The sequence below is a fragment of the Symsagittifera roscoffensis genome, chromosome 7 (genome assembly GCF_963678635.1).
Source record: "Symsagittifera roscoffensis chromosome 7, txSymRosc1.1, whole genome shotgun sequence".
NCBI classification, from domain to species: domain Eukaryota; kingdom Metazoa; phylum Xenacoelomorpha; order Acoela; family Convolutidae; genus Symsagittifera; species Symsagittifera roscoffensis.
Window position 1 is genome coordinate 49,390,178 of NC_087068.1, and position 24,792 is coordinate 49,414,969.

Sequence of the window (24,792 nt, forward strand, 5' to 3'; positions counted from 1 at the left end):
CAAAAAATCGCATCAAAGATGAACACAAAAAAAGACATATTTCAGAAACATAAATACCCAAATTAAAAACCTAACACTCCCAGGAACCATCAGCATGTCCACAACGCATTAAAACCCCGAAAAAGCGTCCCTGGGTATTTCAAAGATGTCAAAACTGAAGAAACATTCAGTAGCCAAGACCAGAAGCTAGTGGAATCTACCAATTTGTGACAACTTTATTGGGATAAAAACACTCCAGCGAGAGTCCGCGAATATTTCTTTACGACCCTAATTGTAATGTTGTACTATATTCAGCTGCTGCAGGTAAATATAACTTATCCAATTGGGTGATATAATCCAAGTAAATTTCCAAACCCTTGAAAATAATTGAAATTAGTAGTAACGAATAGTTCCAATAACAGTAACATTAATAATGTAAACAAAAGAAAGATAAGAAAGTAAAGTAAAGAGTGAGGAAAGTAAGCACTGAGTAAGACAATTAAAGGAGGTTTTTTATGAACCAATGGACAAACTTGATGTATAGTTCGCGGAGGAGAGCATCTGCGTGCATTGATTCGGTGTATTTTTTGATTTTTCCGAAAGAATTTCGGAGTTCGGTGAGCTCGGCATCAACCACATGACGCCAGGTGCTGTTGTCGTTGGTCACCCGCTCATCCAGCTCGCAGAAGACTAGGCGGAAAGACTCGGCGGAAAATTGCAATTGCAGCCGCCACGATGGCTTTTTTCTGTTCGCCCTTTCATATGCACGGGCATCAGCGAAGAAACTGTACCAATAGGACAGTTTTCCCACTTCCTGCGCGACGAGACAGATGGCGCCTACGCTGAAGCCATCGACACAATCAGCGAGGTCGTTCACAAAGTCGAGGGTGACTGAAACGATATATATTTTAAACACAACATTACGACATTGAAGCGGGTTTGTCAAATGATTAAGTTTCGAAGAAAATGCATGATATTTTGTTTTAAAAAAAAGGTATTTCAGCACCCGGAATATTCTTCAATTCCACCAGGGAGCCAATTCAAAATCATAGCAAAACATCAAATAAACAGTACTTACTATGTGATGGTTTAGAAAGTTTTTTGAGGTCCGTTGCCAGTTTCCGTGCCTGCTGCTTGTTCTTGTTGTGATCGATTGATGATTGTTGTGTTGCTGAGAGAGTGGAAGTTGATGATGATGGAAGTTGATGATGAGAGGCTGCTGCTGCTGTTTCCACCTCGTCAATTTGCCTTTTGCGGCCTGAAACCATAGAAAAATATCAGGGCGGGAAGAAACGGGTTTTTACTGAACTTAAAACCAAAAAAACGTATTAAATCAATTAACATGGGCGATTCAAGAATCACAACAAGCGACGGAGGAAGACGATGCATGTTTATTTGAGCTTACCCTGCAAACTCAATTGCAAACGCAATTGGTCGGATGTCTTGCGTTCAGCGGCCAGTTCTCTACGCAAGTCCTCCAACTCCTGTTCTCCAGCTCTACGCAAGTCCTTCAAGTCCTGCAGCTGACTTCGCAGGTCCTCCATTTCTGTCAGTCCATCAGTCTGTACACCCAAGTTTCGGGTCCTGGCTGGCTGTAGGTTGGGTTCGACGATGGAAGTTCGGCTGGAAGTTGCGCGAGGTTCGACTGGAAGTTGCGCGAGGTCTGGTTCGACTGAAGTTGCGCGAGGTTCGGCTGAAGGTTGCGCGAAGGTTGCGGCTGAAGGTTGCGCGTCTGGTTCGACTGATTCGACTTCGTCATCTAAAAGGCACATGCTTAAAAAATGGTCTACAATATATATAATATATATACAAATCGAGGCTAAAATAATGTATAATGTACTAAAAAAGATTTTGGGAAACATTCGGAAGTGGGTTGTTGCACTTCTTGGACATGAACTCCGATACATATGATCGTTTTCCTCGATAAAGTATCTAGTAAATTGCAATTTGTTCCGTGGAGAAGAAACAGCCTATGTTTTCTTTAACCGATTTTTTAAATTGAATTAGATTTTTTTAAAAATCGGTTAAAGAAAACATAGGCTGTTTCTTCTCCACGGAACAAATTGCAATTTACTAGATACTTTATCGAGGAAAACGATCATATGTATCGGAGTTCATGTCCAAAAAAAATCAAATTGCACCGGAAAAAAGAAAAAATCAAATTGCACCGGAAAAGAGGGGTCTATACATAAAGTACTTTTCCTGAACTATACATAAATAAAATTTACATACCGGCTTTGCGGACTCGTCCCTTCCAGCATTCGGAGTTTGCCCAGTAGTGAAAGGAGTCGCCTCCTTCCACACTTGCCGCAAACGTCCGCCCATTGAACAGTCTTTGAGTGTGGGGGGCAGTGGTCTCGTCCTTTTGATTGGGGATGTAAAGAGTTGCAACATCCGTGTAGTTGCGCGTGTGGATGTGCGTATTGTTGGACGACCAGTACCACTCCAAGAGGACGGAGATATCGTTTGACTTTTTGCTCGAACTCGTCTAAACGAACATTAAATTATAAAAGTTTTCACACAACATGATTGCAGGAACCTAATTCCGCATTAATTTTTTTTACAATGAACAATACTTTTCCAATAAAGTACAGCGAGTAACTTACTGATGGTTCAATTAGTAGACAGCAATTCGACATTTCGAAGGGCTTTTGATTTGCTTTCCGTGTCGGCAGAGAGACGCGCTGCCCGGCAGTGACGTAGAATACGCCCGTACTGCTACGGTCCAGCGCGCTCCCGTGGACTAGCTTGATCGGGGTGATCGGTTCACTCATGAATGTCTGAAATGAAATGGAAATGAAATGAAATGAACTTAGATCAATTAAATCAGGCGGGAAACAATTTACTATGAACTTAAATTAGGCTGAATTAGTCATTTCACAGGCGGGAAACAATTGAATTGCCTTCTTTGAAGCGCCGCATATTCAGGTGGATTGCAATTTGAGGCAGCGTGTGGAATTCGCGGCATGCGATTGACTATGACGTCATATTTTGATTTAATTGATTTAATTAAGTCGATTTAAATCATGATTTAAATCAAGTTGATTTAATCGTTCCCAACCCTACGCAAATGTGGCCACGCAAATCTATTCAGAAAGAAACAGAAAAGCAAAAAGACAAGTAAATTTCATGCATAAAGAACCATCATTGAATTAATTGGAAATGAACTGGGCTCTTTTTCCTTTTCCCCCCCACCAGCGAAATTTTAATAGTAAAATTTTGTTCACATCATCGGATTGTTACAAAAATTGGTATGCGGACTAATTAGGCTATGACAAACATAATTGGTCTTTATACTTAACCTTGTAAAACTCCTCGTTACAACATAAAATTGACACACTGTCCTCAAAAATGAAAAAATTTGTACCGCAAAAAATCGCATCAAAGATGAACACAAAAAAAGACATATTTCAGAAACATAAATACCCAAATTAAAAACCTAACACTCCCAGGAACCATCAGCATGTCCACAACGCATTAAAACCCCGAAAAAGCGTCCCTGGGTATTTCAAAGATGTCAAAACTGAAGAAACATTCAGTAGCCAAGACCAGAAGCTAGTGGAATCTACCAATTTGTGACAACTTTATTGGGATAAAAACACTCCAGCGAGAGTCCGCGAATATTTCTTTACGACCCTAATTGTAATGTTGTACTATATTCAGCTGCTGCAGGTAAATATAACTTATCCAATTGGGTGATATAATCCAAGTAAATTTCCAAACCCTTGAAAATAATTGAAATTAGTAGTAACGAATAGTTCCAATAACAGTAACATTAATAATGTAAACAAAAGAAAGATAAGAAAGTAAAGTAAAGAGTGAGGAAAGTAAGCACTGAGTAAGACAATTAAAGGAGGTTTTTTATGAACCAATGGACAAACTTGATGTATAGTTCGCGGAGGAGAGCATCTGCGTGCATTGATTCGGTGTATTTTTTAATTTTCCGAAAGAATTTCGGAGTTCGGTGAGCTCGGCATCAACCACATGACGCCAGGTGCTGTTGTCGTTGGTCACCCGCTCATCCAGCTCGCAGAAGACTAGGCGGAAAGACTCGGCGGAAAATTGCAATTGCAGCCGCCACGATGGCTTTTTTCTGTTCGCCCTTTCATATGCACGGGCATCAGCGAAGAAACTGTACCAATAGGACAGTTTTCCCACTTCCTGCGCGACGAGACAGATGGCGCCTACGCTGAAGCCATCGACACAATCAGCGAGGTCGTTCACAAAGTCGAGGGTGACTGAAACGATATATATTTTAAACACAACATTACGACATTGAAGCGGGTTTGTCAAATGATTAAGTTTCGAAGAAAATGCATGATATTTTGTTTTAAAAAAAAGGTATTTCAGCACCCGGAATATTCTTGAATTCCACCAGGGAGCCAATTCAAAATCATAGCAAAACATCAAATAAACAGTACTTACTATGTGATGGTTTAGAAAGTTTTTTGAGGTCCGTTGCCAGTTTCCGTGCCTGCTGCTTGTTCTTGTTGTGATCGATTGATGATTGTTGTGTTGCTGAAAGAGTGGAAGTTGATGATGATGGAAGTTGATGATGAGAGGCTGCTGCTGCTGTTTCCACCTCGTCAATTTGCCTTTTGCGGCCTGAAACCATAGAAAAATATCAGGGCGGGAAGAAACGGGTTTTTACTGAACTTAAAACCAAAAAAACGTATTAAATCAATTAACATTGGCGATTCAAGAATCACAACAAGCGACGGAGGAAGACGATGCATGTTTATTTGAGCTTACCCTGCAAACTCAATTGCAAACGCAATTGGTCGGATGTCTTGCGTTCAGCGGCCAGTTCTCTACGCAAGTCCTCCAACTCCTGTTCTCCAGCTCTACGCAAGTCCTTCAAGTCCTGCAGCTGACTTCGCAGGTCCTCCATTTCTGTCAGTCCATCAGTCTGTACACCCAAGTTTCGGGTCCTGGCTGGCTGTAGGTTGGGTTCGACGATGGAAGTTCGGCTGGAAGTTGCGCGAGGTTCGACTGGAAGTTGCGCGAGGTCTGGTTCGACTGAAGTTGCGCGAGGTTCGGCTGAAGGTTGCGCGAAGGTTGCGGCTGAAGGTTGAACTGAAGGTTGCGCGTCTGGTTCGACTGATTCGACTTCGTCATCTAAAAGGCACATGCTTAAAAAATGGTCTACAATATATATAATATATATACAAATCGAGGCTAAAATAATGTATAATGTACTAAAAAAGATTTTGGGAAACATTCGGAAGTGGGTTGTTGCACTTCTTGGACATGAACTCCGATACATATGATCGTTTTCCTCGATAAAGTATCTAGTAAATTGCAATTTGTTCCGTGGAGAAGAAACAGCCTATGTTTTCTTTAACCGATTTTTTAAATTGAATTAGATTTTTTGGGTACAAATCTGACACATGGGTACAAAAAAAAATCATCAAAAAACAGCAAAAAACAGTTTTCTTTGTTTAAAAAATTCAACCAGGACATAGAAAAGAGCTGATCTTATTAATAAACAGTGTCTTGGAGGATATTTTGGTCTATCATTTAAGACTTAAATAGAATTTTTTTTTTTTTTTTGAAAAAAAAGTTTCAAAAAAGTACAAGTGTAGGTTCAGACCCCAGGTTACTGGAAATAGGCGCAAAATGACGCACACATTGAGCACTTAAACTGAAGATCAAAAAAAAAATAAAGGGTGTCAGAGGGCTGGCTCAAGAGGCACAGCCCTCTGACCTGTACCCATATGCCAGAAAATCTGACACATGGGTACAAAAAAAAAATCATCAAATAACAGCAAAAAAAGTTTGTTTATTTAAAAAAGTCAATCAGGAAGTAGAAAAAAGCTGGTCTAATTAATAAACAGTGTCTTGGAGGATATTTTGATCTATCATTTAGGACTTAAAGAGAATTTTTTTTTTTTTTTTTTTGAAAAAAAAGTTTGAAAAAATTAGTGTTAACTTTGTAGGTTCAGACCCCAGATTACTGGAAATAGGCGCAAAATGACGCACATATTGAGCACTTATACTGAAGGTCAAAAAAAAAAATAAAGGGTGTCAGAGGGCTGGCTCAAGAGGCACATCCCTCTGACCTGTACCCATATGCCAGAAAATCTGACACATGGGTACAAAATAAATCATCAAAAAACAGCAAAAAACAGTTTTCTTTGTTTAAAAAATTCAACCAGGACATAGAAAAGAGCTGATCTTATTACTAAACAGTGTCTTGGAGGATATTTTGGTCTATCATTTAAGACTTAAAGAGAATTTTTTTTTTTTTTTTTTTTGAAAAAAAAGTTTCAAAAAAGTACAAGTGTTAACTTTGTAGGTTCAGACCCCAGATTACTGGAAATAGGCGCAAAACGACGCACACATTGAGCACTTAAACTGAAGATCAAAAAAAAATAAAGGGTGTCAGAGGGCTGGCTCAAGAGGCACAGCCCTCTGACCTGTACCCATATGCCAGAAAATCTGACACATGGGTACAAAAAAAAAATCATCAAATAACAGCAAAAAAAGTTTGTTTATTTAAAAAAGTCAATCAGGAAGTAGAAAAAAGCTGGTCTTATTAATAAACAGTGTCTTGGAGGATATTTTGATCTATCATTTAGGACTTAAAGAGAATTTTTTTTTTTTTTTTTTTGAAAAAAAAGTTTGAAAAAATTACAAGTGTTAACTTTGTAGGTTCAGACCCCAGATTACTGGAAATAGGCGCAAAATGACGCACATATTGAGCACTTATACTGAAGGTCAAAAAAAAAATAAAGGGTGTCAGAGGGCTGGCTCAAGAGGCACATCCCTCTGACCTGTACCCATATGCCAGAAAATCTGACACATGGGTACAAAATAAATCATCAAAAAACAGCAAAAAACAGTTTTCTTTGTTTAAAAAATTCAACCAGGACATAGAAAAGAGCTGATCTTATTACTAAACAGTGTCTTGGAGGATATTTTGGTCTATCATTTAAGACTTAAAGAGAATTTTTTTTTTTTTTTTTTTTGAAAAAAAAGTTTCAAAAAAGTACAAGTGTTAACTTTGTAGGTTCAGACCCCAGATTACTGGAAATAGGCGCAAAATGACGCACACATTGAGCACTTAAACTGAAGATCAAAAAAAAATAAAGGGTGTCAGAGGGCTGGCTCAAGAGGCACAGCCCTCTGACCTGTACCCATATGCCAGAAAATCTGACACATGGGTACAAAAAAAAAATCATCAAATAACAGCAAAAAAAGTTTGTTTATTTAAAAAAGTCAATCAGGAAGTAGAAAAAAGCTGGTCTTATTAATAAACAGTGTCTTGGAGGATATTTTGATCTATCATTTAGGACTTAAAGAGAATTTTTTTTTTTTTTTTTTTAAAAAGTTTGAAAAAATTACAAGTGTTAACTTTGTAGGTTCAGACCCCAGATTACTGGAAATAGGCGCAAAATGACGCACACATTGAGCACTTATACTGAAGGTCAAAAAAAAAATAAAGGGTGTCAGAGGGCTGGCTCAAGAGGCACAGCCGTCTGACCTGTACCCATATGCCAGAAAATCTGACACATGGGTACAAAAAAAAATCATCAAAAAACAGCAAAAAAAGTTTGTTTATTTAAAAAAGTCAACCAGGAAGTAGAAAAAAGCTGGGGTTATTAATAAACAGTGTCTTGGAGGATATTTTGGTCTATCATTTAAGACTTAAAGAGAATTTTTTTTTTTTTTTTTTTTGAAAAAAAAGTTTCAAAAAAGTACAAGTGTTAACTTTGTAGGTTCAGACCCCAGATTACTGGAAATAGGCGCAAAATGACGCACACATTGAGCACTTAAACTGAAGATCAAAAAAAAATAAAGGGTGTCAGAGGGCTGGCTCAAGAGGCACAGCCCTCTGACCTGTACCCATATGCCAGAAAATCTGACACATGGGTACAAAAAAAAAATCATCAAATAACAGCAAAAAAAGTTTGTTTATTTAAAAAAGTCAATCAGGAAGTAGAAAAAAGCTGGTCTTATTAATAAACAGTGTCTTGGAGGATATTTTGATCTATCATTTAGGACTTAAAGAGAATTTTTTTTTTTTTTTTTTTAAAAAGTTTGAAAAAATTACAAGTGTTAACTTTGTAGGTTCAGACCCCAGATTACTGGAAATAGGCGCAAAATGACGCACACATTGAGCACTTAAACTGGAGGTCAAAAAAAATAAAGGGTGTCAGAGGGCTGGCTCAAGAGGCACAGCCCTCTGACCTGTACCCATATGCCAGAAAATCTGACACATGGGTACAAAAAAAAAATCATCAAAAAACAGCAAAAAAAGTTTGTTTATTTAAAAAAGTCAATCAGGAAGTAGAAAAAAGCTGGTCTTATTAATAAACAGTGTCTTGGAGGATATTTTGATCTATCATTTAGGACTTAAAGAGAATTTTTTTTTTTTTTTTTGAAAAAAAAGTTTGAAAAAATTACAAGTGTTAACTTTGTAGGTTCAGACCCCAGATTACTGGAAATAGGCGCAAAATGACGCACATATTGAGCACTTATACTGAAGGTCAAAAAAAAAATAAAGGGTGTCAGAGGGCTGGCTCAAGAGGCACAGCCCTCTGACCTGTACCCATATGCCAGAAAATCTGACACATGAGTACAAAATAAATCATCAAAAAACAGCAAAAAACAGTTTTCTTTGTTTAAAAAATTCAACCAGGACATAGAAAAGAGCTGATCTTATTAATAAACAGTGTCCTGGAGGATATTTTGGTCTATCATTTAAGACTTAAAGAGATTTTTTTTTTTTTTTTTTTGAAAAAAAAGTTTCAAAAAAGTACAAGTGTTAACTTTGTAGGTTCAGACCCCATATTACTGGAAATAGGCGCAAAATGACGCACACATTGAGCACTTAAACTGAAGATCAAAAAAAAAATAAAGGGTGTCAGAGGGCTGGCTCAAGAGGCACAGCCCTCTGACCTGTACCCATATGCCAGAAAATCTGACACATGGGTACAAAAAAAAAATCATCAAATAACAGCAAAAAAAGTTTGTTTATTTAAAAAAGTCAATCAGGAAGTAGAAAAAAGCTGGTCTTATTAATAAACAGTGTCTTGGAGGATATTTTGATCTATCATTTAGGACTTAAAGAGAATTTTTTTTTTTTTTTTTTTTAAAAAAGTTTGAAAAAATTACAAGTGTTAACTTTGTAGGTTCAGACCCCAGATTACTGGAAATAGGCGCAAAATGACGCACACATTGAGCACTTATACTGAAGGTCAAAAAAAAAAATAAAGTGTGTCAGAGGGCTGGCTCAAGAGGCACAGCCCTCTGACCTGTACCCATATGCCAGAAAATCTGACACATGGGTACAAAATAAATCATCAAAAAACAGCAAAAAACAGTTTTCTTTGTTTAAAAAATTCAACAAGGACATAGAAAAGAGCTGATCTTATTAATAAACAGTGTCTTGGAGGATATGTTGGTCTATCATTTAAGACTTAAAGAGAATTTTTTTTTTTTTTTTTTTTGAAAAAAAAAGTTTCAAAAAAGTACAAGTGTTAACTTAGTAGGTTCAGACCCCAGATTACTGGAAATAGGCGCAAAATGACGCACACATTGAGCACTTATACTGAAGGTCAAAAAAAAAATAAAGGGTGTCAGAGGGCTGGCTCAAGAGGCACAGCCCTCTGACCTGTACCCATATGCCAGAAAATCTGACACATGGGTACAAAAAAAAATCATCAAATAACAGCAAAAAAAGTTTGTTCAATTAAAAAGTTTGTTTATTTATTGAATTAATTGGAAATGAACTGGGCTCTTTTTCCTTTTCCCCCCCACCAGCGAAATTTTAATAGTAAAATTTTGTTCACATCATCGGATTGTTACAAAAATTGGTATGCGGACTAATTAGGCTATGACAAACATAATTGGTCTTTATACTTAACCTTGTAAAACTCCTCGTTACAACATAAAATTGACACACTGTCCTCAAAAATGAAAAAATTTGTACCGCAAAAAATCGCATCAAAGATGAACACAAAAAAAGACATATTTCAGAAACATAAATACCCAAATTAAAAACCTAACACTCCCAGGAACCATCAGCATGTCCACAACGCATTAAAACCCCGAAAAAGCGTCCCTGGGTATTTCAAAGATGTCAAAACTGAAGAAACATTCAGTAGCCAAGACCAGAAGCTAGTGGAATCTACCAATTTGTGACAACTTTATTGGGATAAAAACACTCCAGCGAGAGTCCGCGAATATTTCTTTACGACCCTAATTGTAATGTTGTACTATATTCAGCTGCTGCAGGTAAATATAACTTATCCAATTGGGTGATATAATCCAAGTAAATTTCCAAACCCTTGAAAATAATTGAAATTAGTAGTAACGAATAGTTCCAATAACAGTAACATTAATAATGTAAACAAAAGAAAGATAAGAAAGTAAAGTAAAGAGTGAGGAAAGTAAGCACTGAGTAAGACAATTAAAGGAGGTTTTTTATGAACCAATGGACAAACTTGATGTATAGTTCGCGGAGGAGAGCATCTGCGTGCATTGATTCGGTGTATTTTTTGATTTTTCCGAAAGAATTTCGGAGTTCGGTGAGCTCGGCATCAACCACATGACGCCAGGTGCTGTTGTCGTTGGTCACCCGCTCATCCAGCTCGCAGAAGACTAGGCGGAAAGACTCGGCGGAAAATTGCAATTGCAGCCGCCACGATGGCTTTTTTCTGTTCGCCCTTTCATATGCACGGGCATCAGCGAAGAAACTGTACCAATAGGACAGTTTTCCCACTTCCTGCGCGACGAGACAGATGGCGCCTACGCTGAAGCCATCGACACAATCAGCGAGGTCGTTCACAAAGTCGAGGGTGACTGAAACGATATATATTTTAAACACAACATTACGACATTGAAGCGGGTTTGTCAAATGATTAAGTTTCGAAGAAAATGCATGATATTTTGTTTTAAAAAAAAGGTATTTCAGCACCCGGAATATTCTTCAATTCCACCAGGGAGCCAATTCAAAATCATAGCAAAACATCAAATAAACAGTACTTACTATGTGATGGTTTAGAAAGTTTTTTGAGGTCCGTTGCCAGTTTCCGTGCCTGCTGCTTGTTCTTGTTGTGATCGATTGATGATTGTTGTGTTGCTGAGAGAGTGGAAGTTGATGATGATGGAAGTTGATGATGAGAGGCTGCTGCTGCTGTTTCCACCTCGTCAATTTGCCTTTTGCGGCCTGAAACCATAGAAAAATATCAGGGCGGGAAGAAACGGGTTTTTACTGAACTTAAAACCAAAAAAACGTATTAAATCAATTAACATGGGCGATTCAAGAATCACAACAAGCGACGGAGGAAGACGATGCATGTTTATTTGAGCTTACCCTGCAAACTCAATTGCAAACGCAATTGGTCGGATGTCTTGCGTTCAGCGGCCAGTTCTCTACGCAAGTCCTCCAACTCCTGTTCTCCAGCTCTACGCAAGTCCTTCAAGTCCTGCAGCTGACTTCGCAGGTCCTCCATTTCTGTCAGTCCATCAGTCTGTACACCCAAGTTTCGGGTCCTGGCTGGCTGTAGGTTGGGTTCGACGATGGAAGTTCGGCTGGAAGTTGCGCGAGGTTCGACTGGAAGTTGCGCGAGGTCTGGTTCGACTGAAGTTGCGCGAGGTTCGGCTGAAGGTTGCGCGAAGGTTGCGGCTGAAGGTTGAACTGAAGGTTGCGCGTCTGGTTCGACTGATTCGACTTCGTCATCTAAAAGGCACATGCTTAAAAAATGGTCTACAATATATATAATATATATACAAATCGAGGCTAAAATAATGTATAATGTACTAAAAAAGATTTTGGGAAACATTCGGAAGTGGGTTGTTGCACTTCTTGGACATGAACTCCGATACATATGATCGTTTTCCTCGATAAAGTATCTAGTAAATTGCAATTTGTTCCGTGGAGAAGAAACAGCCTATGTTTTCTTTAACCGATTTTTTAAATTGAATTAGATTTTTTTAAAAATCGGTTAAAGAAAACATAGGCTGTTTCTTCTCCACGGAACAAATTGCAATTTACTAGATACTTTATCGAGGAAAACGATCATATGTATCGGAGTTCATGTCCAAAAAAAATCAAATTGCACCGGAAAAAAGAAAAAATCAAATTGCACCGGAAAAGAGGGGTCTATACATAAAGTACTTTTCCTGAACTATACATAAATAAAATTTACATACCGGCTTTGCGGACTCGTCCCTTCCAGCATTCGGAGTTTGCCCAGTAGTGAAAGGAGTCGCCTCCTTCCACACTTGCCGCAAACGTCCGCCCATTGAACAGTCTTTGAGTGTGGGGGGCAGTGGTCTCGTCCTTTTGATTGGGGATGTAAAGAGTTGCAACATCCGTGTAGTTGCGCGTGTGGATGTGCGTATTGTTGGACGACCAGTACCACTCCAAGAGGACGGAGATATCGTTTGACTTTTTGCTCGAACTCGTCTAAACGAACATTAAATTATAAAAGTTTTCACACAACATGATTGCAGGAACCTAATTCCGCATTAATTTTTTTTACAATGAACAATACTTTTCCAATAAAGTACAGCGAGTAACTTACTGATGGTTCAATTAGTAGACAGCAATTCGACATTTCGAAGGGCTTTTGATTTGCTTTCCGTGTCGGCAGAGAGACGCGCTGCCCGGCAGTGACGTAGAATACGCCCGTACTGCTACGGTCCAGCGCGCTCCCGTGGACTAGCTTGATCGGGGTGATCGGTTCACTCATGAATGTCTGAAATGAAATGGAAATGAAATGAAATGAAATGAACTTAGATCAATTAAATCAGGCGGGAAACAATTTACTATGAACTTAAATTAGGCTGAATTAGTCATTTCACAGGCGGGAAACAATTGAATTGCCTTCTTTGAAGCGCCGCATATTCAGGTGGATTGCAATTTGAGGCAGCGTGTGGAATTCGCGGCATGCGATTGACTATGACGTCATATTTTGATTTAATTGATTTAATTAAGTCGATTTAAATCATGATTTAAATCAAGTTGATTTAATCGTTCCCAACCCTACGCAAATGTGGCCACGCAAATCTATTCAGAAAGAAACAGAAAAGCAAAAAGACAAGTAAATTTCATGCATAAAGAACCATCATTGAATTAATTGGAAATGAACTGGGCTCTTTTTCCTTTTCCCCCCCACCAGCGAAATTTTAATAGTAAAATTTTGTTCACATCATCGGATTGTTACAAAAATTGGTATGCGGACTAATTAGGCTATGACAAACATAATTGGTCTTTATACTTAACCTTGTAAAACTCCTCGTTACAACATAAAATTGACACACTGTCCTCAAAAATGAAAAAATTTGTACCGCAAAAAATCGCATCAAAGATGAACACAAAAAAAGACATATTTCAGAAACATAAATACCCAAATTAAAAACCTAACACTCCCAGGAACCATCAGCATGTCCACAACGCATTAAAACCCCGAAAAAGCGTCCCTGGGTATTTCAAAGATGTCAAAACTGAAGAAACATTCAGTAGCCAAGACCAGAAGCTAGTGGAATCTACCAATTTGTGACAACTTTATTGGGATAAAAACACTCCAGCGAGAGTCCGCGAATATTTCTTTACGACCCTAATTGTAATGTTGTACTATATTCAGCTGCTGCAGGTAAATATAACTTATCCAATTGGGTGATATAATCCAAGTAAATTTCCAAACCCTTGAAAATAATTGAAATTAGTAGTAACGAATAGTTCCAATAACAGTAACATTAATAATGTAAACAAAAGAAAGATAAGAAAGTAAAGTAAAGAATGAGGAAAGTAAGCACTGAGTAAGACAATTAAAGGAGGTTTTTTATGAATCAATGGACAAACTTGATGTATAGTTCGCGGAGGAGAGCATCTGCGTGCATTGATTCGGTGTATTTTTTAATTTTCCGAAAGAATTTCGGAGTTCGGTGAGCTCGGCATCAACCACATGACGCCAGGTGCTGTTGTCGTTGGTCACCCGCTCATCCAGCTCGCAGAAGACTAGGCGGAAAGACTCGGCGGAAAATTGCAATTGCAGCCGCCACGATGGCTTTTTTCTGTTCGCCCTTTCATATGCACGGGCATCAGCGAAGAAACTGTACCAATAGGACAGTTTTCCCACTTCCTGCGCGACGAGACAGATGGCGCCTACGCTGAAGCCATCGACACAATCAGCGAGGTCGTTCACAAAGTCGAGGGTGACTGAAACGATATATATTTTAAACACAACATTACGACATTGAAGCGGGTTTGTCAAATGATTAAGTTTCGAAGAAAATGCATGATATTTTGTTTTAAAAAAAAGGTATTTCAGCACCCGGAATATTCTTGAATTCCACCAGGGAGCCAATTCAAAATCATAGCAAAACATCAAATAAACAGTACTTACTATGTGATGGTTTAGAAAGTTTTTTGAGGTCCGTTGCCAGTTTCCGTGCCTGCTGCTTGTTCTTGTTGTGATCGATTGATGATTGTTGTGTTGCTGAAAGAGTGGAAGTTGATGATGATGGAAGTTGATGATGAGAGGCTGCTGCTGCTGTTTCCACCTCGTCAATTTGCCTTTTGCGGCCTGAAACCATAGAAAAATATCAGGGCGGGAAGAAACGGGTTTTTACTGAACTTAAAACCAAAAAAACGTATTAAATCAATTAACATTGGCGATTCAAGAATCACAACAAGCGACGGAGGAAGACGATGCATGTTTATTTGAGCTTACCCTGCAAACTCAATTGCAAACGCAATTGGTCGGATGTCTTGCGTTCAGCGGCCAGTTCTCTACGCAAGTCCTCCAACTCCTGTTCTCCAGCTCTACGCAAGTCCTTCAAGTCCTGCAGCTGACTTCGCAGGTCCTCCATTTCTGTCAGTCCATCAGTCTGTACACCCAAGTTTCGGGTCCTGGCTGGCTGTAGGTTGGGTTCGACGATGGAAGTTCGGCTGGAAGTTGCGCGAGGTTCGACTGGAAGTTGCGCGAGGTCTGGTTCGACTGAAGTTGCGCGAGGTTCGGCTGAAGGTTGCGCGAAGGTTGCGGCTGAAGGTTGAACTGAAGGTTGCGCGTCTGGTTCCACTGATTCGACTTCGTCATCTAAAAGGCACATGCTTAAAAAATGGTCTACAATATATATAATATATATACAAATCGAGGCTAAAATAATGTATAATGTACTAAAAAAGATTTTGGGAAACATTCGGAAGTGGGTTGTTGCACTTCTTGGACATGAACTCCGATACATATGATCGTTTTCCTCGATAAAGTATCTAGTAAATTGCAATTTGTTCCGTGGAGAAGAAACAGCCTATGTTTTCTTTAACCGATTTTTTAAATTGAATTAGATTTTTTGGGTACAAATCTGACACATGGGTACAAAAAAAAATCATCAAAAAACAGCAAAAAACAGTTTTCTTTGTTTAAAAAATTCAACCAGGACATAGAAAAGAGCTGATCTTATTAATAAACAGTGTCTTGGAGGATATTTTGGTCTATCATTTAAGACTTAAATAGAATTTTTTTTTTTTTTTGAAAAAAAAGTTTCAAAAAAGTACAAGTGTAGGTTCAGACCCCAGGTTACTGGAAATAGGCGCAAAATGACGCACACATTGAGCACTTAAACTGAAGATCAAAAAAAAAATAAAGGGTGTCAGAGGGCTGGCTCAAGAGGCACAGCCCTCTGACCTGTACCCATATGCCAGAAAATCTGACACATGGGTACAAAAAAAAAATCATCAAATAACAGCAAAAAAAGTTTGTTTATTTAAAAAAGTCAATCAGGAAGTAGAAAAAAGCTGGTCTTATTAATAAACAGTGTCTTGGAGGATATTTTGATCTATCATTTAGGACTTAAAGAGAATTTTTTTTTTTTTTTTTTGAAAAAAAAGTTTGAAAAAATTACAAGTGTTAACTTTGTAGGTTCAGACCCCAGATTACTGGAAATAGGCGCAAAATGACGCACATATTGAGCACTTATACTGAAGGTCAAAAAAAAAATAAAGGGTGTCAGAGGGCTGGCTCAAGAGGCACATCCCTCTGACCTGTACCCATATGCCAGAAAATCTGACACATGGGTACAAAATAAATCATCAAAAAACAGCAAAAAACAGTTTTCTTTGTTTAAAAAATTCAACCAGGACATAGAAAAGAGCTGATCTTATTACTAAACAGTGTCTTGGAGGATATTTTGGTCTATCATTTAAGACTTAAAGAGAATTTTTTTTTTTTTTTTTTTTGAAAAAAAAGTTTCAAAAAAGTACAAGTGTTAACTTTGTAGGTTCAGACCCCAGATTACTGGAAATAGGCGCAAAATGACGCACACATTGAGCACTTAAACTGAAGATCAAAAAAAAATAAAGGGTGTCAGAGGGCTGGCTCAAGAGGCACAGCCCTCTGACCTGTACCCATATGCCAGAAAATCTGACACATGGGTACAAAAAAAAATCATCAAATAACAGCAAAAAAAGTTTGTTTATTTAAAAAAGTCAATCAGGAAGTAGAAAAAAGCTGGTCTTATTAATAAACAGTGTCTTGGAGGATATTTTGATCTATCATTTAGGACTTAAAGAGAATTTTTTTTTTTTTTTTTTGAAAAAAAAGTTTGAAAAAATTACAAGTGTTAACTTTGTAGGTTCAGACCCCAGATTACTGGAAATAGGCGCAAAATGACGCACATATTGAGCACTTATACTGAAGGTCAAAAAAAAAATAAAGGGTGTCAGAGGGCTGGCTCAAGAGGCATATCCCTCTGACCTGTACCCATATGCCAGAAAATCTGACACATGGGTACAAAATAAATCATCAAAAAACAGCAAAAAACAGTTTTCTTTGTTTAAAAAATTCAACCAGGACATAGAAAAGAGCTGATCTTATTACTAAACAGTGTCTTGGAGGATATTTTGGTCTATCATTTAAGACTTAAAGAGAATTTTTTTTTTTTTTTTTTTTGAAAAAAAAGTTTCAAAAAAGTACAAGTGTTAACTTTGTAGGTTCAGACCCCAGATTACTGGAAATAGGCGCAAAATGACGCACACATTGAGCACTTAAACTGAAGATCAAAAAAAAATAAAGGGTGTCAGAGGGCTGGCTCAAGAGGCACAGCCCTCTGACCTGTACCCATATGCCAGAAAATCTGACACATGGGTACAAAAAAAAAATCATCAAATAACAGCAAAAAAAGTTTGTTTATTTAAAAAAGTCAATCAGGAAGTAGAAAAAAGCTGGTCTTATTAATAAACAGTGTCTTGGAGGATATTTTGATCTATCATTTAGGACTTAAAGAGAATTTTTTTTTTTTTTTTTTAAAAAGTTTGAAAAAATTACAAGTGTTAACTTTGTAGGTTCAGACCCCAGATTACTGGAAATAGGCGCAAAATGACGCACACATTGAGCACTTATACTGAAGGTCAAAAAAAAAATAAAGGGTGTCAGAGGGCTGGCTCAAGAGGCACAGCCGTCTGACCTGTACCCATATGCCAGAAAATCTGACACATGGGTACAAAAAAAAATCATCAAAAAACAGCAAAAAAAGTTTGTTTATTTAAAAAAGTCAACCAGGAAGTAGAAAAAAGCTGGGGTTATTAATAAACAGTGTCTTGGAGGATATTTTGGTCTATCATTTAAGACTTAAAGAGAATTTTTTTTTTTTTTTTTTTGAAAAAAAAGTTTCAAAAAAGTACAAGTGTTAACTTTGTAGGTTCAGACCCCAGATTACTGGAAATAGGCGCAAAATGACGCACACATTGAGCACTTAAACTGAAGATCAAAAAAAAATAAAGGGTGTCAGAGGGCTGGCTCAAGAGGCACAGCCCTCTGACCTGTACCCATATGCCAGAAAATCTGACACATGGGTACAAAAAAAAAATCATCAAATAACAGCAAAAAAAGTTTGTTTATTTAAAAAAGTCAATCAGGAAGTAGAAAAAAGCTGGTCTTATTAATAAACAGTGTCTTGGAGGATATTTTGATCTATCATTTAGGACTTAAAGAGAATTTTTTTTTTTTTTTTTTTTAAAAAGTTTGAAAAAATTACAAGTGTTAACTTTGTAGGTTCAGACCCCAGATTACTGGAAATAGGCGCAAAATGACGCACACATTGAGCACTTATACTGAAGTTCAAAAAAAAAATAAAGGGTGTCAGAGGGCTGGCTCAAGAGGCACAGCCCTCTGACCTGTACCCATATGCCAGAAAATCTGACACATGGGTACAAAATAAATCATCAAAAAACAGCAAAAAACAGTTTTCTTTGTTTAAAAAATTCAACCAGGACATAGAAAAGAGCTGATCTTATTAATAAACAGTGTCTTGGAGGATATGTTGGTCTATCATTTAAGACTTAAAGAGAATTTTTTTTTTTTTTTTTTTGAAAAAAAAGTTTCAAAAAAGTACAAGTGTTAACTTTGTAGGTTCAGACCCCAGGTTACTGGAAATAGGCGCAAAATGACGCACACATTGAGCACTTAAACTGAAGATCAAAAAAAATAAAGGGTGTCAGAGGGCTGGCTCAAGAGGCACAGCCCTCTGACCTGTACCCATATGCCAGAAAATCTGACACATGGGTACAAAAAAAAAATCATCAAATAACAGCAAAAAAAGTTTGTTTATTTAAAAAAGTCAATCAGGAAGTAGAAAAAAGCTGGTCTTATTAATAAACAGTGTCTTGGAGGATATTTTGATCTATCATTTAGGACTTAAAGAGAATTTTTTTTTTTTTTTTTTTTAAAGTTTGAAAAAATTACAAGTGTTAACTTTGTAGGTTCAGACCCCAGATTACTGGAAATAGGCGCAAAATGACGCACACATTGAGCACTTATACTGAAGTTCAAAAAAAAAATAAAGGGTGTCAGAGGGCTGGCTCAAGAGGCACAGCCCTCTGACCTGTACCCATATGCCAGAAAATCTGACACATGGGTACAAAAAACAAATCATCAAAAAACAGCAAAAAAAGTTTGTTTATTTAAAAAAGTCAATCAGGAAGTAGAAAAAAGCTGGTCTTATTAATAAACAGTGTCTTGGAGGATATTTTGATCTATCATTTAGGACTTAAAGAGAATTTTTTTTTTTTTTTTTTTTTGAAAAAAAAGTTTGAAAAAATTACAAGTGTTAACTTTGTAGGTTCAGACCCCAGATTACTGGAAATAGGCGCAAAATGACGCACATATTGAGCACTTATACTGAAGGTCAAAAAAAAAATAAAGGGTGTCAGAGGGCTGGCTCAAGAGGCACAGCCCTCTGACCTGTACCCATATGCCAGAAAATCTGACACATGAGTACAAAATAAATCATCAAAAAACAGCAAAAAACAGTTTTCTTTGTTTAAAAAATTCAACCAGGACATAGAAAAGAGCTGATCTTATTAATAAACAGTGTCCTGGAGGATATTTTGGTCTATCATTTAAGACTTAAAGAGATTTTTTTTTTTTTTTTTTTTTGAAAAAAAAGTTTCAAAAAAGTACAAGTGTTAACTTTGTAGGTTCAGACCCCATATTACTGGAAATAGGCGCAAAATGACGCACACATTGAGCACTTAAACTGAAGATCAAAAAAAAAAATAAAGGGTGTCAGAGGGCTGGCTCAAGAGGCACAGCCTTCTGACCTGTACCCATATGCCAGAAAATCTGACACATGGGTACAAAAAAAAAATCATCAAATAACAGCAAAAAAAGTTTGTTTATTTAAAAAAGTCAATCAGGAAGTAGAAAAAAGCTGGTCTTATTAATAAACAGTGTCTTGGAGGATATTTTGATCTATCATTTAGGACTTAAAGATAATTTTTTTTTTTTTTTTTTTAAAAAAAAGTTTGAAAAAATTACAAGTGTTAACTTTGTAGGTTCAGACCCCAGATTACTGGAAATAGGCGCAAAATGACGCACACATTGAGCACTTATACTGAAGGTCAAAAAAAAATAAAGGGTGTCAGAGGGCTGGCTCAAGAGGCACAGCCCTCTGACCTGTACCCATATGCCAGAAAATCTGACACATGGGTACAAAATAAATCATCAAAAAACAGCAAAAAACAGTTTTCTTTGTTTAAAAAATTCAACGAGGACATAGAAAAGAGCTGATCTTATTAATAAACAGTGTCTTGGAGGATATGTTGGTCTATCATTTAAGACTTAAAGAGAATTTTTTTTTTTTTTTTTTTGAAAAAAAAAGTTTCAAAAAAGTACAAGTGTTAACTTAGTAGGTTCAGACCCCAGATTACTGGAAATAGGCGCAAAATGACGCACACATTGAGCACTTATACTGAAGGTCAAAAAAAAAATAAAGGGTGTCAGAGGGCTGGCTCAAGAGGCACAGCCCTCTGACCTGTACCCATATGCCAGAAAATCTGACACATGGGTACAAAAAAAAATCATCAAATAACAGCAAAAAAAGTTTGTTTATTTAAAAAAGTCAATCAGGAAGTAGAAAAAAGCTGGTGTTATTAATAAACAGTGTCTTGGAGGATATTTTGATCTATCATTTAGGACTTAAAGAGAATTTTTTTTTTTTTTTTTTTTTTTAAAAGTTTGAAAAAATTACAAGTGTTAACTTTGTAGGTTCAGACCCCAGATTACTGGAAATAGGCGCAAAATGACGCACACATTGAGCACTTATACTGAAGGTCAAAAAAAAATAAAGGGTGTCAGAGGGCTGGCTCAAGAGGCACAGCCCTCTGACCTGTACCCATATGCCAGAAAATCTGACACATGGGTACAAAATAAATCAGCAAAAAACAGTTTTCTTTGTTTAAAAAATTCAACAAGGACATAGAAAAGAGCTGATCTTATTAATAAACAGTGTCTTGGAGGATATGTTGGTCTATCATTTAAGACTTAAAGAGAATTTTTTTTTTTTTTTTTTTGAAAAAAAAAGTTTCAAAAAAGTACAAGTGTTAACTTTGTAGGTTCAGACCCCAGATTACTGGAAATAGGCGCAAAATGACGCACACATTGAGCACTTATACTGAAGGTCAAAAAAAAAATAAAGGGTGTCAGTGGGCTGGCTCAAGAGGCACACCCCTCTGACCTGTACCCATATGCCAGAAAATCTGACACATGGGTACAAAAAAAAATCATCAAAAAACAGCAAAAAACAGTTTTCTTTGTTTAAAAAATTCAACCAGGACATAGAAAAGAGCTGATCTTATTAATAAACAGTGTCTTGGAGGATATTTTGGTCTATCATTTAAGACTTAAAGAGAATTTTTTTTTTTTTTTTTTTGAAAAAAAAGTTTCAAAAAAGTACAAGTGTTAACTTTGTAGGTTCAGACCCCAGGTTACTGGAAATAGGCGCAAAATGACGCACACATTGAGCACTTAAACTGAGGGTCAAAAAAAAAAATAAAGGGTGTCAGAGGGCTGGCTCAAGAGGCACAGCCCTCTGACCTGTACCCATATGCCAGAAAATCTGACACATGGGTACAAAAAAAAATCATCAAAAAACAGCAAAAAAAGTTTGTTTATTTAAAAAAGTCAACCAGGAAGTAGAAAAAAGCTGGGGTTATTAATAAACAGTGTCTTGGAGGATATTTTGATCTATCATTTAAGACTTAAAGAGAATTTTTATTTTTTTTTTTTTTTGAAAAAAAAGTTTGAAAAAATTACAAGTGTTAACTTTGTAGGTTCAGACCCCAGATTACTGGATATAGGCGCAAAATGACGCACACATTGAGCACTTACACTGAAGGTCAAAAAAAAATAAAGGGTGTCAGAGGGCTGGCTCAAGAGGCACAGCCCTCTGACCTGTACCCATATGCCAGAAAATCTGACACATGGGTACAAAATAAATCATCAAAAAACAGCAAAAAACAGTTTTCTTTGTTTAAAAAATTCAACCAGGACATAGAAAAGAGCTGATCTTATTAATAAACTGTGTCTTGGAGGATATTTTGGTCTATCATTTAAGACTTAAAGAGATTTTTTTTTTTTTTTTTTTTTTTGAAAAAAAAGTTTCAAAAAAGTACAAGTGTTCACTTTGTAGGTTCAGACCCCATATTACTGGAAATAGGCGCAAAATGACGCACACATTGAGCACTTAAACTGAAGATCAAAAAAAAAATAAAGGGTGTCAGAGGGCTGGCTCAAGAGGCACAGCCCTCTGACCTGTACCCATATGCCAGAAAATCTGACACATGGGTACAAAAAAAAAATCATCAAATAACAGCAAAAAAAGTTTGTTTATTTAAAAAAGTCAATCAGGAAGTAGAAAAAAGCTGGTCTTATTAATAAACAGTGTCTTGGAGGATATTTTGATCTATCATTTAGGACTTAAAGAGAATTTTTTTTTTTTTTTTTGTAAAAAAAGTTTGAAAAAATTACAAGTGTTAACTTTGTAGGTTCAGACCCCAGATTACTGGAAATAGGCGCAAAATGACGCACACATTGAGCACTTATACTGAAGGTCAAAAAAAAAATAAAGGGTGTCAGAGGGCTGGCTCAAGAGGCACAGCCCTCTGACCTGTACCCATATGCCAGAAAATCTGACACATGGGTACAAAATAAATCATCAAAAAACAGCAAAAAACAGTTTTCTTTGTTTAAAAAATTCAACAAGGACATAGAAAAGAGCTGATCTTATTAATAAACAGTGTCTTGGAGGATATGTTGGTCTATCATTTAAGACTTAAAGAGAATTTTTTTTTTTTTTTTTTTGAAAAAAAAAGTTTCAAAAAAGTACAAGTGTTAACTTAGTAGGTTCAGACCCCAGATTACTGGAAATAGGCGCAAAATGACGCACACATTGAGCACTTATACTGAAGATCAAAAAAAAAATAAAGGGTGTCAGAGGGCTGGCTCAAGAGGCACAGCCCTCTGACCTGTACCCATATGCCAGAAAATCTGACACATGGGTACAAAAAAAAATCATCAAATAACAGCAAAAAAAGTTTGTTTATTTAAAAAAGTCAATCAGGAAGTAGAAAAAAGCTGGTCTTATTAATAAACAGTGTCTTGGAGGATATTTTGATCTATCATTTAGGACTTAAAGAGAATTTTTTTTTTTTTTTTTTTTAAAAAAGTTTGAAAAAATTACAAGTGTTAACTTTGTAGGTTCAGACCCCAGATTACTGGAAATAGGCGCAAAATGACGCACACATTGAGCACTTATACTGAAGTTCAAAAAAAAATAAAGGGTGTCAGAGGGCTGGCTCAAGAGGCACAGCCCTCTGACCTGTACCCATATGCCAGAAAATCTGACACATGGGTACAAAATAAATCAGCAAAAAACAGTTTTCTTTGTTTAAAAAATTCAACAAGGACATAGAAAAGAGCTGATCTTATTAATAAACAGTGTCTTGGAGGATATGTTGGTCTATCATTTAAGACTTAAAGAGAATTTTTTTTTTTTTTTTTTGAAAAAAAAAGTTTCAAAAAAGTACAAGTGTTAACTTTGTAGGTTCAGACCCCAGATTACTGGAAATAGGCGCAAAATGACGCACACATTGAGCACTTATACTGAAGGTCAAAAAAAAATAAAGGATGTCAGTGGGCTGGCTCAAGAGGCACACCCCTCTGACCTGTACCCATATGCCAGAAAATCTGACACATGGGTACAAAAAAAAATCATCAAAAAACAGCAAAAAACAGTTTTCTTTGTTTAAAAAATTCAACCAGGACATAGAAAAGAGCTGATCTTATTAATAAACAGTGTCTTGGAGGATATTTTGGTCTATCATTTAAGACTTAAAGAGAATTTTTTTTTTTTTTTTTTGAAAAAAAAAGTTTCAAAAAAGTACAAGTGTTAACTTTGTAGGTTCAGACCCCAGGTTACTGGAAATAGGCGCAAAATGACGCACACATTGAGCACTTAAACTGAAGGTCAAAAAAAAAATAAAGGGTGTCAGAGGGCTGGCTCAAGAGGCACAGCCCTCTGACCTGTACCCATATGCCAGAAAATCTGACACATGGGTACAAAAAAAAATCATCAAAAAACAGCAAAAAAAGTTTGTTTATTTGAAAAAGTCAACCAGGAAGTAGAAAAAAGCTGGGGTTATTAATAAACAGTGTCTTGGAGGATATTTTGATCTATCATTTAAGACTTAAAGAGAATTTTTATTTTTTTTTTTTTTTTGAAAAAAAAGTTTGAAAAAATTACAAGTGTTAACTTTGTAGGTTCAGACCCCAGATTACTGGAAATAGGCGCAAAATGACGCACACATTGAGCACTTACACTGAAGGTCAAAAAAAAATAAAGGGTGTCAGAGGGCTGGCTCAAGAGGCACAGCCCTCTGACCTGTACCCATATGCCAGAAAATCTGACACATGGGTACAAAATAAATCATCAAAAAACAGCAAAAAACAGTTTTCTTTGTTTAAAAAATTCAACCAGGACATAGAAAAGAGCTGATCTTATTAATAAACTGTGTCTTGGAGGATATTTTGGTCTATCATTTAAGACTTAAAGAGAATTTTTTTTTTTTTTTTTTGAAAAAAAAGTTTCAAAAAAGTACTAGTGTTAACTTTGTAGGTTCAGACCCCAGGTTACTGGAAATAGGCGCAAAATGACGCACACATTGAGCACTTAAACTGAAGGTCAAAAAAAAAATAAAGGGTGTCAGAGGGCTGGCTCAAGAGGAACAGCCCTCTGACCTGTACCCATATGCCAGAAAATCTGACACATGGGTACAAAAAAAATCATCAAAAAACAGCAAAAAACAGTTTTCTATGTTTAAAAAATTCAACCAGGACATAGAAAAGAGCTGATCTTATTAATAAAATGTGTCTTGGAGGATATGTTGGTCTATCATTTAAGACTTAAAGAGAATTTTTTTTTTTTTTTTTGAAAAAAAAGTTTCAAAAAAGTACAAGTGTTAATTTTGTAGGTTCAGACCCCAGATTACTGGAAAAAAAAGTTAAATCAACAATTAAGCACTCC